The following is a 17975-nucleotide window of genomic DNA, read 5'->3' as shown; positions in this document are numbered from 1 at the left end:
GAAGAGATTGTTAAAGAGGTTGAGAATTTCGAGAACAGACCTAAGTCCAACCTAGACGAGACTGAGATTGTTAACCTGGGAGATGCAGGAAACATCAAAGAAACACGAATCAGCGTTCATTTGTCACCATCAGAAAAGGAAGAATACACAGAGTTTCTAAGAGAATATGAGGACATATTCGCCTGGTCGTACGACGACATGACTGGTCTGGGTACATCTATTGTGGCTCACAAGTTACCAACCGATCCAGCCTGTCCGCCAGTAAAACAGAAGCTCAGAAAGTTCAAGCCAGACATGAGTTTGAAAATCAAGGAGGAAGTCACCAAGTAGGTCAAAGCCAAAGTTCTCAGGGTAGTAGAATATCGAACATGGTTAGCCAACATTGTGCCCGTACCGAAGAAGGATGGGAAGGTTAGAGTCTGTGTCGACTACCGGGACCTCAACCGGGCCAGTCCAAAATATGACTTCCCCTTGACAAACATACACATCCTGATTGACAATTGCGCTAAGCACGAGCTGCAGTCATTTGTGGATTGTTTCGCTGGTTATCATCAGATCTGGGTGGACGAGGAAGATGCTGAGAAAACGGCTTTCATTACGCCGTGGGGGATGTATTGCTACAAGATGATGCCGTTTGGGTTAAAGAATGCAGGGGCCACCTATATGAGGGTCATGACTACCATTTTCCTTGATATGATACACAAGGAGATCGAAGTATATGTAGATGATGTCATCATCAAGTCCAAGAAAGCCATTGATCACATGGAAGATCTGAGGAAGTTCTTCAATAGACCAAGAAGGTACAACCTGAAACTGAATCCCGCAAAATGTGCATTAGGGGTTCCAGCTGGAAAATTGCTTGGGTTTATTGTAAGTCGCCGGGGAATAGAGCGTGATCCACCAAATACCAAAGCCATTCAAGAATTGCCACCGCCAAGGAACAAAAAGGATGTAATGATTTTCTTGGGGAGACTTAACTACATCAGCCGGTTCATAGCACAATCTACAGTTATCTGTGAGCCAATCTTCAAGATGTTGAAGAGGGATGCCGCCACCGAATGGACCGATGACTTCCAGAAAGCTTTCGACAGAATCAAGGAATACTTGTCAACGCCACCAGTCTTGGTCCCGCCTGAACTAGGAAGACCTCTGCTACTCTACATCACAGTGCTGGATGGTGCCTTCGGTTGCGTCCTGGGGCAGCATGATGAGACAGGAAAGAAAGAACAGGCCATTTACTACCTCAACAAAAAGTTCACTCCATACGAGGCCCGGTATTCTCTGCTAGAACGCACCTGTTGCGCTCTAACTTGGGTGGCTCAGAAGCTGAGGCACTACTTCTGTGCCTATACTACATATCTTATATCAAGGATGGATCCTTTGAAATACATCTTTCAGAAGCCCATGCCCACCGACAAGCTAGCCAAGTGGCAGATCCTGTTGAGTGAATTCGACATAGTCTACGTAACTCAGAATGTAGTCAAGGGACAGGCACTAGCAGATCACCTTGCCGAAAACCCCGTGGATGGAGAATACGAACCCCTAAAAACGTATTTTCCTGACGAAGAGGTAGCATTCATAGGAGAAGACATTGCAAAATCCCATGACGGTTGGAGAATGTTTTTCGACAGAGCAGCAAATTTCAAAGGAGTTGGCATAGGAGCAGTCCTAGTATCAGAAACCGGTTAGCATTATCCAGTGTCTGCCAAACTCAGGTTCCCATGCACCAACAATATGGCCGAGTACGAAGCCTGCATCTTAGGGCTCAAGATAGCTATTGACATGAACATTCAAGAGTTGCTAGTAATTGGGGATTCAGATCTGCTCATACACCAGGTCCGAGAAGAATGGGCAACCAAGAACTCCAAGATACTCCCTTATCTGCATCATGTACAGGAGTTGAGGAAGAGGTTCACAAAGACAGAATTCCGACATGTTCCCAGAATCCATAATAAGTTCGCCGATATGTTGGCTACCCTGTCATCCATGATACAACATCCGGACAAAAACTTCATTGATCCTATTCCAGTAAAGATCCATGATCAGCCAGCTTACTGTGCTCATGTCGAGGAAGAAGCATACGGAAAACCTTGGTTTCATGATATCAAGGAGTACTTGGCAAAAGGAGAATACCCAGAATTTGCAAACGCTACTCAGAAGCGCACATTTCGAAGGTTGTCCAACAACTTCTTTCAAAGTGGAGGAATCCTATACAAGAGGACTCCTGATTTGGGACTATTAAGGTGTGTCGATGCAAAGGAAGCATCTAAACTGCTAGAAGAAGTCCATGCTGGGACCTGCGGTCCATATATGAACGGTTTTGTATTAGCCAAGGAGATACTCCGGGCTGGTTACTTTTGGATGACTATGGAAACGGACTGCATCCAGTACGTCAGGAAATGCCACCGCTGTCAGGTACATGCAGACATGATAAAGGTACCTCCCAATGAGCTTAATGCAACAAGCTCACCATGGCCGTTCGCCACTTGGGGAATGGATGTTATTGGACCAATCGAACCTGCCGCTTCCAATGGGCACAGGTTTATCCTAGTGGCAATTGATTATTTCACCAAATGGGTTGAAGCAGCATCTTACAAAGAAGTAACCAAAAAAGTCATGGCAGACTTTGTCCGCGACCGCATCGTTTGTCGATTCGGGATTCCAGAGTCAATCATTACTGATAATGGCTCCAACCTCAACAGTGACTTGATGAAGGCCATGTGTGAAACCTTCAAGATCAAACACAAGAATTCTACAGCCTACAGACCTCAGATGAACAGAGCCGTAGAGGCCGCCAACAAGAATATCAAGAAGATACTAAGGAAGATGATAGAGAAGCATAAGCAGTGGCACGAGAAGCTATCATTTGCTTTATTGGGATATCGCACCACAGTCCGCACATCAACCGGGGCAACCCCCTATATGTTGGTTTATGGTACGGAGGCAGTCACTCCCGCCGAAGTAGAAATTCCCTCCCTAAGGATCATACAAGAAGCTGAGCTCGACGACGCAGAGTGGGTGAAAAGTCGTTATGAGTAGCTGGCTCTTATAGATGGGAAGAGAATGAATGCAGTTTGCCACGGTCAGCTTTATCAGAACAGAATGTCCAGAGCCTTCAACAAGAGAGTCAAGCCAAGACGGTTCACACCGGGGCAGCTGGTGTTAAAGAAAATTTTCCCGCATCAAGATGAGGCCAAAGGGAAATTCTCTCCCAACTGGCAAGGTCCATACATGGTTCACCGAGTTCTAACAGGAGGAGCCCTTATACTTGCAGAAATGGACGGAGAAGTTTGGCCAAAACCAATCAATTCAGATGCAGTCAAACGCTACTATGTGTAATTTTCATGCTTTCCTTATATGATATAATTTGAACTACGTCTGACCTGATTCCCGTTTAAGAGGGGATACATAGGCAGCCTTATGGGTTAGGTCACAATTCAATAAAATTTTCATTTCCCCCCGCAATTGGAAACTGGGGCAGAATTTTGAGGAGGACCCTCAAAATTCAGAAGTAACTTCAGTCGATCATCGCAAGTAACCATCAGAAGCAGCAGCCAAGTAAACTGGGGCAGAATTTTGAGGAGAGCCCTCAAAATTCCGGAGCCAGAGAAGTTGCAATGTCTTGAACCACGTCGCAGTCGTCGCCTCGTCGGTTCATCGGAAGAATATTCTCGATTATGTATTTATGTTATATTTTTACTAAATCATGCATGTCTGTTACCAAAATTGCTTTGTTTAGCAACGCTACCCTAATGATACACACCATATCATCAGATCAAAGCGAACAGGTCAAGCAAAGCCAGCGGGGACACGAACTAACCTTTCCCCTTTACAGAACTCACGATTTTTCTTTGGATGCAGGCGCCCAAGTCACAAAATCATAGAATATATTATACATTCATAGTGTTCAGGAATACAACTCTCAGAACCGTCACACCTATTCACAGTTGCTATCTACACGCGATATCCCCATCAGCCACAATATCAGAATCAGCTATTAGCTATCAGCTAAGAAATTTTATTACTATGCGCCTTTTTATCATTGCATAAGGCTACCATTCTGCTTTCCGAGACTAAGCATTGTCTCCATCTGCATTCTTGCATTGCATAAGGCTACCATTCTGCCTTCCGAGACTAAGCTCTGTCTCCATCTGCATTTCTACATTGTATAAGGCTACCGTTCTGCCTTCCGAGACTAATCTCTGTCTCCATCTGCATTTCTGCATTGCATAAGGCTACCGTTCTGCCTTCCGAGGTTAAACTCTACCTCCATCTGCATGGCTGAAATATCGCCACCTTTATTTACCTCTTGCATGGGCTGAAATATCGCCACTTTATTTACACCTGCATCGGCTGAAACATCGCCACCTTTATTTACTTCTTGCATCGACTGAAATATCGCCACTTTATTTACACCTGCATCGGCTGAAATATCGCTACCTTTATTTACATCTTGCATCGGCTGAAGGATCGCCCCCTTATTTACATCTTGCATCGGCTGAAAGATCGCCGCCTACTGCATCTCATGGGCTGAAAGATTGCCAAACTGTCCAAAGGCGTCATTGTTCGGAGGCACCATTTCCATAGCCTGAGGACCCCTTTTAATCTCTTGCATATCATTATTCAAAGGCATCATAATTCGGAGGAATCATTCTCATAGCCCGAGAGCATCATTTCATAGCCTGCGAATCCTTTATTATACACTTCATGGCCCAGGACATCATGGTCTAAGGACGTCATCTTAACCGTCCAAAGGACAACATTCATGGTCCAACAGGAACTTGCATCATGTTTAAATTTATGCACAATATACGCTTGTATTGTTTATTTGCAGGTAAACCGGCGAGCAACGGCCATCTCGGCAGGAGCATTTCGCTCTAGTTCCCGCACCCCTACTAAACCTTGACCACTCATCCCAACCTGAATATTGCACCCGTTCTTGAAAAAACCTCCATTGGCATATTTCGCCAACGGATCCTGAACTACATATGGCCTGATTCCTATAAGACTGGGGATATGTAGGCAGCTCAGGAACTAGACCACTGTCAAATTCATCAAACCATTCCGTTCGGTCAAATTGGCCATCATATCTTTACCCGACAACTCTTTCATCCTTCCCGGGTAAAGAGCGGCAGTTGTTGATACCTAATTTTTCCCCGTATATTTTTATATGCAAAATACCTTTCAAATAGCATATGTATGCATATATACGTATGCCTAGGTGTTTTATAATTTTTTAAATCAATTTATTGCCCTATTTTATCAATATAAAATCAATGATTATTCCCCAAATGATCATTTTTGTGATTCATTTATTGTATTTTCATATTTATACCAAAATATAGCTAAGATAATTTTTTGCACATTTTTTACAAATTTATTCAGTATTGTAAAGCTAAATTGCATGTAATTGCAATATTAGCCTATTTTAAGAATCATTTGCGTTTATAATTGTAAAATTGATTCCAGTATTTTTAATTCGATATTTATACATTATTAATTAATTTAGTACCTTTAATTTGTTTCCAGAAGTGATTTTGCTATTTTTATAAAATAAAAAGGGAAAAATGGCTATTTAAATACTAGCCCTAACCATTTCAATTTTAGCCTAAAACAACCCCCCAATTAAACCCAATCCCAAATTACCCGGCCCAATTCCTAAATTACCCGCCCCTGACTCACTCAAATAACCCGCCCGGACCCCTTCTTTTAATCCCAGTCGTTGATCTAACAAATCAACGGCTCACACGCATTCTTTCCTTTTCTAATTTACCAAACCCCCCAACCCTAAATCATTTTCAATTATCCGCCGCCTCTGAAACCCTCTCCTCTCTCGAACACTCTCAAACCTTCTCTAACCCTAACCACCTCCGCCCTGAAATCCACCGGAATCTATGGCCATCAAAGTTATAGGAGTCTTACACCTACCTCCTGGTGCTCCTACGTGCATGATCTCTGAAGATTCAAGGCCTGACTATGAAGGGATGAACCCAGAACACCGTCGATTCGAGGTCTCAGGGTCATCTCCGGCCTTGCTCTGGCGTACCATGGTTGTTTGAGCCTGGTTCTGACCTCTCCGACGCAGATCGGTGACCTCTCAAAGCCTTTCTCATTTCTAGGGTTCTTCTGAAACTCTAACCTTTCGAGGTTTTCTCCAATTTCTTTAGATCTATGGTGTATCTATGCTTTCCTTGAGTTTTCAAGCGATTTCCCTAACTTTCTTTCAAAAATCACTTTCAAAACCTTTCTTTTCCGATTTAGGGTTTTCTGAAAAGTGTTGAAGTGTTTTTATGATTTTTCTTTTGTCATTCGTGTGTATTTGTCTCTACTGTGTTCTTGTATCATGTTCTTATATTCTTCTCTTACTGTTCTTTCCTATATTATGATCTCGTATGCTTTTACTGTGCTCTTGTGCTTTTTCTTCTACCATGTTCTCGTATGGTCCTCTACTATGTTTTCTATACTATGTTCGTGTATGCTTTTCTACCATGTTCTGCTATGTCTCGCCTACTATATTTTTCTACTGTGTTCTTAAGTGTTTTACTATTTTCCTTCTACTGAGCCATGTTTAAAGTTCTTCTAGAAAACCTCTTTAGGCATGCTTCTTCTACTGTTCCTATCAGTATTTTTTCTTTATTTTTCCTTGAATGCTTCAACTGTGTTTGCATGTTACTTTGTTATCATGTTTTCTTATGAGTTTCTGCTGCTGAAAAGAACATGCAAGAGGTTTCAGTTTTGAAACCTCTGAGCCTGTTTCGACTACTTGCCTTCTCATCTCTGTACTTAATTCAAGGTGGAAACCCTAGAATTTGGGGATTCCGCCAAGTTTGATTGTGGGATTTGATTGAACTAAGGTTTTATTTCAAAACCCCTAATTCTTTCAGACCAACTTCAAGACTCTGAATTGAGTTTGGGGCTTTCTTGTTTTCATGTCATTTTGACCTTTTTACTAAAACTCTTCTACACTGGATTTCTCTATAGATTTTACAGTAACATGCCAGGCTTCTTTCATGCTCACATGCTCTTTATATATGATGAATTTCCCTCTAAATGGTTTTCGAATTTGCAATTAGTTTAAGCTTCCTTCTGAATATAGCCTGATTGATTTCTTTCCATTGTTTACTAATTTTCTCTATTACTCGACATGGGTAAAACCCTTATTCACTTTTTCTGACTTGGTTCATTCATACAAAATCTCGGACCATTTGATTTACTGGTGGTTAATTGATCTTCTTACCTTATTTGCACAAACCGTGTACTTCAAAACCTTGTCCTTAAATAACCTTTTTATGTATGTGCCCTTAATTGCATGTTGTGAACAAAGTGTTTATTCAATTTCTTTCCTTAATTGGTTTTTACCCGTTCGAATATGAACCCCTTAATTAAAGGGAGTCTTGTGTAATTGATTGACAATCAGTTCTTCAACTATTTTATTACCTTATTTTCTCATGATTCTTACACTATAATTACACGACTCTTTAACACACAACACACGATTTAACAATCCTTCACTACTACTTCACAATCTCTCCTGAACTCTTACTAGCACTCTCTTCTTGTCTATTCTGTGGCATTTACAAGACTACTGCATTTTCTCTATTTGTTTCTTTGAAACTGGTGTGTCCTAATTTAAGTTTCAGCATCACCACAATGTGTTCATTTACAGCTTTTATCCATGTCTACTTTACTGTTTCTGCATAAATTAAGTATGCTCATATCTTTCTGTTTCTATTATGAATCCTTGCTCCCCTACCCTATTGCCCCTATGTGTTTGAGAGTTGTGGCTTAAGGCATGGCAACATGAATTGTTGTCCATGAATTAAGTTTGACCCAAAGAGGTCTTAACCTCTATATAAACAGGCTGGAGGGTGTGCCAGCATATCCAATTGTTGGGTGTGCCCACCAGCCTGCTTTTCTTTTGCTCTTGCAAATTCCCCCATTACCTATCCCCTATGTGTGTTAATGTGAATTGCTTCCCTCTTCCTTTTCCCCTTTCAGAATTCCACTTCTACACTTGCACTCTCTTTTAGTTCCTAAGTTCTGCCCCCCCCCCCCTTATGAGCCTTACCTTGGGACCTTGAGTTCCCTCTAAACTTGGACATTTGAGGGCTGGCCCTTCCACACTGCACTATGTCTTAATATGGTAATGCAATGGGGTGTAAGCACTGCCTGGAGTTCATGTGAAGCTCTTAGGGAACTCTGACACACCGCAAATGAGAGAAAGGCTTTGAAATTTGATCTTTGGAGTTGGTTTACTTCATACTTCAGACAAGAAGTCTGAATCCGGCTCTCCTTGGTTGTAATTTTTAATTTATGATGTATTTTTCTTTATTTTACTTTTCTGGGCTGTAATAACTTTGTAATAAAACTTTCGGGGTTGGCTAGTGAAAAGGGAGGGTAACCATGTATGCAAAGGGTAGATAACCTCCCTATAGGAGTTTCTGATTTTCTGCACTTCCATACGTAGATAACCTGTCTATAGGATCTCTAATTTCAGCATTCTCATATAGATACCATGTCTATAGGAATTTCTGTATTCTTTCACATAGATACCATGCCTATAAGAATCCTGCATTCTTTCATGTAGATAACATGCCTATAGGATTTCTGCACTCTCATATATAGATACCATGTCTATAGGATGCATATGCATGTAGAGAATATGCATATAGGTCCTTTCTGATTCTTGCATATCCACTTCTCACTAGGCAAATGTGTTTATAGGTCTTAATAACCAAACGCAATCAGATGTCGTGTTCATATAAAACCCAGCATTTAGATGTCATGCCTATAGGGTTTCTGCATTTTTACTATGTCTATAAAATATGTTCTAAAGTCAACAAACGCATAGAAAGCATGCCTATAGGAGCTTTAACCGAATCTGAACCACCTCACTCGTTTATAAGTCTAAAACTAGCAGTAATAATGTATTTCCAATGGCAGAACTTGTGCACTTCTAAAACTCGCTTTTAACTGGCAACTTTTCTTAAATCAGTATGTAATCAGTTCATATTCTTGCTTCTGAAATCTGTAGATATCATGCCCATAGGTTTTCGTCTATCACTTAGGCAAACTGTAGGATAAATTTTATAAACTGAATCAGATCTTATTAGCTACAACCAACAGGTAGGCCTGTTTCGGGCTTCTTATCTGAACTATGTAATAAATTAGTCTGCCTCAAACCTTTTAAGTTTAATTAGACCTTAAATAGTACGTACAAGACATGCTAAACTATGTGCTTTCTTTGGTTTAAAGGAGGTCTTTCTGAGCCTTTTATTTGTTTATATGCTTCCCCAAAACTTGCTATATGTGTTTTGTTTGTCGCCTTAGTATTTTTACCTTTTGAAACCACAAATAAGCCCAACATCTCCTCCCTTTAGGATTAGTAGTCCCAAGTACCTCCGAGACTGATAGGACTGGGGCGGGTAATAGCATGCAATAAGTAAACGAGACTATTCTGCGCTTTAATACCTTAACAGGGTGGGAAAGGGTAGATATGGATATGATGACCACGCTAACATCACGTGTAGCCCCTCACTGAGGAGTGATTACCGAGTGTTGTGTGGGGTGATCCATATTATTTGTAAACCTTGGACCCCCCCCCCTTCCCTTTGTTTCTTTGATTCTTTTCTTCCTTTTCAAAAATTTAAACTATTTCTCTAAGGAAAATCAATATCCCTCTCGTTCTTTCTAACTTTGTTTATTTGTGACCATTACATGAAAACCCCCTCTTATTTGTAACTCTTACTTGCCTATGTGTTATTTTGTATTTAAGTCACAACAAGAGTTTGGCCGGGAACCACACTAGTGGATCCTGAGGGGTGCCTAACACCTTCCCCTTGGGATAATTTCAAGCCCTTACCCAATCTCAGGTTACTTGAATCAAACCCTTCTTAGTGTCCTAATGCACTTAAATCATTAGGTGGCGACTCTTCAATCCAAAACCCAATTCCCAAAAGGGAACGAGTTGTCTTCCCAAATTTTATAAACCCAATTTCCGCGGAGGAAAAAGGGGGCGCGACACAGGTCCGGTCGCCCGGGCCCATGTAGCTGGCGTGGGCTATAGCACACGAAAATCTAGGAATCGGGGGGAACTCTAGTTTTATGGCCCTAAAAAGCCAAAAAATGAGGAACAATCCTGGTGAGGTGATGACTATTATTCCTTAGATCGTTTTTTAAGGTCCGGTAAAATTTTAGGCGATCCAAATCTGGTCACCCCGGCCCATGCAGATGGCATGGCCTATAGCACACGAAATTCTAAGAATCGGGGAGAATTCCAGTTTTATGGCCCTATAACACAAAAAATGAGGAACGGTCCTGGAGAGGCGATGACTATTGTTTCTTAGGTCATTTTTATGGGCCGACATAATTTTAGGCAATCTGGGTTTGGTTGAGTGGGCCCACGCAGATGGCGTGGGCTATAACACACGAAAATCTGGGAATTGGGCGGAATTCAAGTTTTATGGCCCGAATACGCCGAAAAATAAGGAACGGTCATGGATTGGTGATGAATATTTTTCCTTGGGTCGTTTTATATGGGCCGACAAAATTTTAGGCAATCCGGGTCCCGTCGTTCGGACCCATGTAGATGACGCGGGCTATAACACACGAAAATTCAGAAATCAGGCGGAATTCCAATTTTATGGCCCTAAAACGCCAAAAAATGAGGAGCGATCATGGTGAGGTGATGAATATTGTTCCTTAGATCATTTTATATGGGCGACAAAATTTTAGGCGATCCGGGTCTAGTTGTTCGGGCCCATGTAGATGGAGTAGACTTTAGCACATGAAAATCTGGGAATCAGGCGGAATTTCAGTTTTATGGCCCTAAAACGCCAAAAATGAGAAATGGTCATGGCGAGACGATAACTATTGTTACTTAGGTAGTTTTTAGTGGAATGAGCAATCTTTAGGCTATCTGGGTCCTGTCGCACGGGCCGATGCAGATGACATGGCTATAGCACATAAAAATTTGGGAATCAGGCGGAATTCCAATTTTATGGTCCTGTAATGTCAATAAACGGGGAACAGTCATGGCTATTATTCCTTAGGTCATTTCTGATGGACCGAAAAAATTTTAGGCGATCCGGGTCCGGTCGCCCGGGCCCATGCAGATGGCGTGGCTATAACACACGAAAATTTGGGAATTAATCGGAATTCCAGTTTTATGGTCCTAAAATGCCAAAAAATGAGGAACGGTAGTGGCGAGGCGATAACTATTATTCCTTAAGTCGTTTTTGAAGCGCCAGCAAAATATTAGGAGATTCGGGTCCGGTTTCCTGGGCCCATACAGATGGCGTGGGCTATAACACACGAAAATTTAGGAATCGGGCAAAGTTTTATTTCTATGGCCCTAAAATGCCAAAAAACAAGGAACGGTCATGGCGAAGCGATGACAATTGTTCCTTAGGTCATTTTTTATGGTCCAGCAAAATTTTAGGCAACATGGATCCGATCGCACGGGCCCATGCAGATGGCGTAGACTATAGCACATAAAATTTTATGAATGGGGTGGAAGTCCAGTTTTATGGCCCTGAAACGCCAAAAAACGATGAATGGTCATGGCGAGACGATGACTATTATTCCTTAGGTCATTTTTTACGGGCCAGAAAAAATTTAAGCGATCCGGGTCTGGTCTCCTTGGCCCATGCAGATAGCATGGGCTACAGCACACAAAAATCTGGGAATCGGACGAAATTCTAGTTGTATGGCCCTTAAGCGCCCAAAAATAAGTAGCGTTCATGACAAGGCGATAATTGTTGTTCCATAGGTCATTTGTGATGAGCTGAGAAAATTTTAGGCGATCCTGGTTCGGTTATCCGGGCCCATGCAGATGGCGTGCGCTATAGTACACGAAAATTTAGGAATCAGGCGGAATTCAGCTTTATGGCCCTAAAACGCCAAAAAACGAGTAACGGTCATGGCGAGGCGATGGCTATTGTGCCTTAGCTTGTTTTTCATGGGACGAAAAAGTTTTAGGCGATCCGGGTCCGATCGCCAAGGCCTCTATAGATGACGCGGGCTATAGCACATGAAAATTCGGAAATTGGGCAAAATTCTAGTTTTATGGCCCTAAAACGCCAAAAAATGAGGAACGGCCATGGTGAGACGATGTCTATTGTTCTTTAGGTCTTTTTTGATGGGCCGAGAAAATTTTAGACGATCCACGTTTGATCGCCCGGGCCCATGCAGATGGCAAGATCTATAGCACTCGAAAATTTAATAATTGGGCGAAATTCTAGTTTTATGGCCCTAAAACGCCAAAAATATGGAACGATCATGACGGGGCAATGACTATTGTTCTTTAGATCATTTTTTATGGTCTGGAAAAATTGTAGGAGATATTGGTTCGATCGCCTGGCCCCATGCATATGGTGTGGGCTATAGCACACGAAAATCTAGGAATCGGGCAGAATTCCGATTTTACGGCCCTAAAACGCCAAAAAATGAGGAACGATCATGGCGAAGGGATAACTATTTTTCCTTGGGTCCTTTTTGAAGCGCCGGAAAAATTTTAGGAGATTCGGGTCCGGTCGCCTGGGCAATATAGATGGTGTGGGCTATAGCACACGAAAATTTGCGGATCGGGCAAAATTTCATTTTATGGCCCTAAAACGCCTAAAAACAAGGAACGGTCATGGCGAAGCGATGACTTTTGTTCCTTAGGTCATTTTTGATGGTCTAGCAAAATTTTAGGCGATCTGGGTTCGATCGCACGGGCCCAAGCAGATGGTGTGAGCTTTAGCACATAAAATTATGGGAATCGGGTGGACGTCCAGATTTATGGCCCTGAAACGCCAAAAAACGATGAACGGTCATGGCGAGGCGATGACTATTGTTCCTTAAGTCATTTTTTACATGCCGGAAAAAGTTTAGGCGATCCAGGTCCAATCACCCGGGCCATGCAGATGGCGTGGGCTACAACACACGAAAATTTGGGAATCAAACGGAATTCCAATTTTATGGCCCTTAAACGCCAAAAAACAAGTTGCGGTCATGAAGAGATGATGAATATTGTTCCTTAGGTCATTTTTTATGGGCCGGCAAAATTTTAGGCGATCTTAGCTCGGTTTCCTGGGCCCATGCAGGTGGCGTGGGCTATAGCACACGAAAGTTGAGAATCGGGCTAAATTCCAGTTTTATGGACCTAAAACACTAATAAAACAAGGAACGGTCATGGAGAAGGGATGACTATTATTCCTTAGGTTGTTTTTGATAGGCCAGCTAAATTTTAGGCGATCCGAGTCTGATCGCCCCGGCCCATGCAGATATCGTGGGCTATAGCACACGAAAATCTAGGAATTTGGGTGAAATTCCAGTTTGATTACCCTAAAATGCCAAAATATGAGGAATGGTCATGGCGAGACAATGACTATTGTTAGGCGATCCAGGTCTGGTCGTCCAGCCCCATGCAGATAGTGTGGACAATAGCACACGAAAATTTGAGAATCGCACGGAGTTAAAGTTTTTATGGTCAACGCCAAAAAATAAGTAGCGGTCATGACAATTGTTCTTTAGATCATTTTTTATAGGCCGGAAAAATTTTAGGCTATCCAGGGTTCGCCGCCTTGCCCTATGCATATGGAGTGGGCTATATTACACAATAATCTGGAAATAGGGCAGAATTCCAGTTTAACCGCCCTAAAACGTCAAAAAATGAGGAACGGTCATGGCGAGGTGATAACTATTATTTCTTAAGTCATTTTTTAAGCGCCGGAAAAATATTAGGAGATCCGGGTTCGGTGGCTTGTGTCCATACAGATGGCGTGGACTATAGCACACGGAAATTTGGGAATCGGGCAAAATTTCATTTTATGCCCCTAAATCGCCAAAAAAAAGTAATGGTCATGGCGAAGCGATGAAAATGGTTCCTTAGGTCTTTTTGATGGTCCAGTAAAATTTTAGGCGATCCGGGTCCGATCGCACCAGCCCATGCAGATGGCGTGGGCTATGGCACATAAAATTATTGGAATCGGGTAGAAGTCCAGTTTTATGGCCCTGAAATGCCAAAAAGTGATGAACGGTCATGGCGAGGCGATGACTTTTGTTCCTTAGGTTATATTTTACGGGCCCGAAAAAGTTTAGGCGATCCAAGTCCGGTAACCCGAGCCCATGCAGATGGCGTGGGCTACAGCATACGAAAATCTAGAAATCAGATGAAATTCTAGTTTTATGGCCCTTAAACGCCAAAAAAACCAGTAGCGGTCATGATGAGGCGATGATTGTTGTTCTATAGGTCATTTTTGATGAGCTGGGAAAATTTTAGGCGATATGGGTCTGGTCGCTTGGGCCCATGCAGATAGCGTGGGCTATAGCACACAAAAATTTAAGAATCGGGATAAATTTCAGTTTTATGGCCCTAAAACGCCAACAAAACAAGGAACGGTCATGGCGAGGGGATGACTATTGTTCCTTAGGTTATTTTTGATAGGCCAACAAAACTTTAGGCGATCCGAGTCTGATCGCCCCGGCCCATGCAAATAGGTGGGCTATAGTACACGGAAATCTAGGAATCGGGCGAAATTTCTGTTTGATTACTCTAAAATGCCAATAAATGAGGAATGGTCATGGAGAGGCAATGACTATTCTTTTTAGGTTGTTTTTTATGGGCCGGCAAAATTTTAGGCGATCCAGGTCCGGTTGTTTAGCCCCATCCAGATAGTGTGGGCTATAGCACACGAAATTATGGCAAGCGGGTGAAATTCCAGCTTTATCGCTCTGAAATGCCACAAAATGAGGAACGGTCATGGCGAGGCGATAACTATTGTTCCTTAAGTCATTTTTTACAGGTCGACAAGTTTTCTGGTGATCCAGGTCCGGTTACCCGGGTCCATGCAGATAGCATGGACTATAGCACACGAAAATTTGGGAATCGGACAGAATTCCAGTTGTATGGCCTTTAAACACCAAAAGACAAGTAGCGGTTATGATGAGGCGATGATTGTTGTACCATAGGTCGATTTTGATGAGCTAAAAAAATTTTAGGCGATCCTAGTCCGATTATCCTGGCCCATGCAGATGGCGTGCGTTATAGACCATGAAAATCTAGGGACCGGCTGAAATTCCAGTTTTATGGCTCTAAAATGCCAAAAAGGAGTAACGGTCATAGCGTGGCGATGACTATTGTGCCTTAGGTTATTTTTGATGGGACAACAAAATTTTAGGCGATTCGGGTCCAGTCGCCAAGGCCCATGCAGATGACGCGGGCTATAGCACATGAAAATCTGGAAATCGGGCAGAATTCTAGTTTTATGGGATTAAAACGCCAAAAAATGAGGAACGGTCATGGCGAGACGACGTCTATTGTTCCTTAGGTCCTTTTTGATGGGCCATCAAAATTTTAGGCGATCCGGGTACGGTCACCCGCAGGGGCGTATGTAGGAATTTTTATAAGCGGTGTCAAAATTTATAGACGTACATGAATTATAACTTCAATTATCATACTTCTAGACAAAAAAAAATCTTAGTCTATCGGTTTTGTTGAATTTAAAGTTAGAAAAGATCCTGGATTCAATTCTACTTCATCACAATTTTTAACCATACAGACTCTTTCAAATATTTGCAAAACAATTTGTGCTAGTTAAGGTTCGAACTTTAACCTTTTAGAGCAAAATCAAGCACATAACCAACGCATCAAGAGATAATTTATGTCAAGTGGTGTTATTTTTTCCTACTTATCAGTTTTCTCCCAGTATTAATACATATATTTAGTAAAAAAATCGACGAAGCGGTATCGCGTGACACCGCTTCACTAAAAGCGCATCCGCCCCAGGTCGCCTGGGCCCATACAGATGGCAAGGGATATAGCACACGAAAATTTGATAATCGGACGAAATTCACATTTTATAGCCCTAAAACGCCAAAATGTGGAACAATCATAACAAGGAAATAACTATTGTTTCTTAGGTCATTTTTTATGTACAGGACAAAATTTTACGCGATCTGGATTCGGTCGATCGGGCCCATGCAGATGGCGTGAGCTATAGCACATGCAAATTTGAGAATTGGGCGGAACTCCATTTTATACCCCTAAAACACCAAGAAACGAGGAACGGTCATCGCGATGTGATGACTATTGTTCCTTAGGTCGTTTTTGATGGATCAACAAAATTTTAGGCGAATCGGGTCAGTATCCCGGNTATAGCATATGAAAATCTGGAAATCAGGCAGAATTCCAGTTTTATGGCCCTAAAATGCCAAAAAAACAAGGAATGGTCATGGCGAGGCGATAACTATTGTTCCTTGGGTCGTTTTTATGGGCCGACAAAATTTAGGCGATCCAGTTAACTCGCCTGGGCCCATGTAGATGTCCGGTTCACTCGCCTGGGCCCATGCAGATGGCGTGGGTTATAGGACACAAAAATCAAGGAATCGGGCGGAATTCCAGTTTTATGGCCCTAAAATTCCAAAAAAGAGAAACAGTCATGGCGAGGTGATAACTATTGTACCTTAGGTCGTTTTTGATGGATCAACAAAATTTTAGGCGAATCGGGTTCAGTATCCCGGGCCCATGCAGAAAGCGTAGGCTATAGCATATGAAAATCTGGAAATCAGGCAGAATTCCAGTTTTATGGCCCTAAAACGCTAAAAAATAAGGAACGGTCACGGAGAAGCGATAACTATTGTTCCTTAGGTCATATTTTATGGGCCAGCAAAGATATAGACAATCCGGGTCCGGTCGCCTGGCCCATGAAGTTGGCATGGGCTATAGCACACTAAAATCTTAGAATCAGGCAGAATTCCTGTTTTATGGCCCTAAAACGCCAAAAAACGAGGAACGATCATGGAGAGACGATGACTATTACTCCATAGGTCATTTTTATGGGTCAGCAATATTTTTGGTGATCCGGGTTCGGTCACCCATGCCCATGCAGATGGCATAGTCTATAGCACACAAAAATCTAGGAATCAAGCGGAATTCCATTTTTATGACCCTAAAACGCCAAAAAAAATAAGGAACAGTCATGGCGAGGCGATGACTATTTTTCCTTAAGTCATTCTTTATGGGACAATAAATTTTTAAACGATTCGGGTCTTGTCGCCTAGCCCATGCAGATGGCGTGGGCGATAGCGCATGAAAATTTAGGAATCGAGTGCAATTCATGTTTTATGGCCCAAATACGCTAAAAACGAGGAACGGTCATGGCGAGGCGATGACTATTGTTCCATAGGTAGTTTTTGATGGGCCAAAAAAAAATTAGGCAACCCAGGTCCGATCGTCCAGCCCCATGCAAATGGCGTGGGCCATAGCACACGAAATTCTAGGAATCGGGCAGAATTCGAGTTTTATGGCCCAATAATTCCAAAAAATAAGGAACGATCATGGAGAGGCGATGACTATTGTTCTTTAGGTTGTTTTTATGTGCCGACAAAATTATAGGCGATCGGTTTCGATTGTCCGGGCCCATGCTGATGGCGTGGACCCGGAACGGTCATAGCGAGACGATGACTATTTTTTATTAGGTCTTCTTTTGATCGGCCAGCAAAATTCTAAGCTATCCAGGTTTGTTCGCCCGAGCCCATGCATATAGCGTGGGCTATAGCACACGAATATCTGGGAATCAAGCGAAATTCCAGTTTTATGGCCCAAAAATGCCGAAAAAGAGGATTGATCAAGGCTAGACGATAACTATTATTAATTAGGTCATTTTTTTATGAGACGGCATAATTTTAGGTGATCCGTTCCGGTCGTCCGGGCCCATGTAGATGGCGTGGGCTAGCACATAAAAATATGGGAATCGGGAAAAATTCCAGTTTTATTGCCCTAAAACGCTAGAAATCTAGGAACGATCATGGTGAGGCGATGACTATTGTTCCTTATGATATTTTTGATGGGCTGGCAAAATTTTAGGCAATCCGGGTGTGATCGCCCGGTCCCCTGGAAATGGCGTGGGCTATAGCACATGAAATTAGAATCGAGCAAAATTTTAGTTTTTATGGCTCTAAAATGCCAAAAACGGGTAACGGTCATGGTA

This window comes from Nicotiana attenuata, unplaced genomic scaffold, assembly GCF_001879085.1.
Source record: "Nicotiana attenuata strain UT unplaced genomic scaffold, NIATTr2, whole genome shotgun sequence".
Lineage (NCBI taxonomy): Eukaryota > Viridiplantae > Streptophyta > Magnoliopsida > Solanales > Solanaceae > Nicotiana > Nicotiana attenuata.
The sequence above is the reverse complement of the archived record's forward strand: the minus strand, read 5'-3'. Positions refer to the sequence as shown.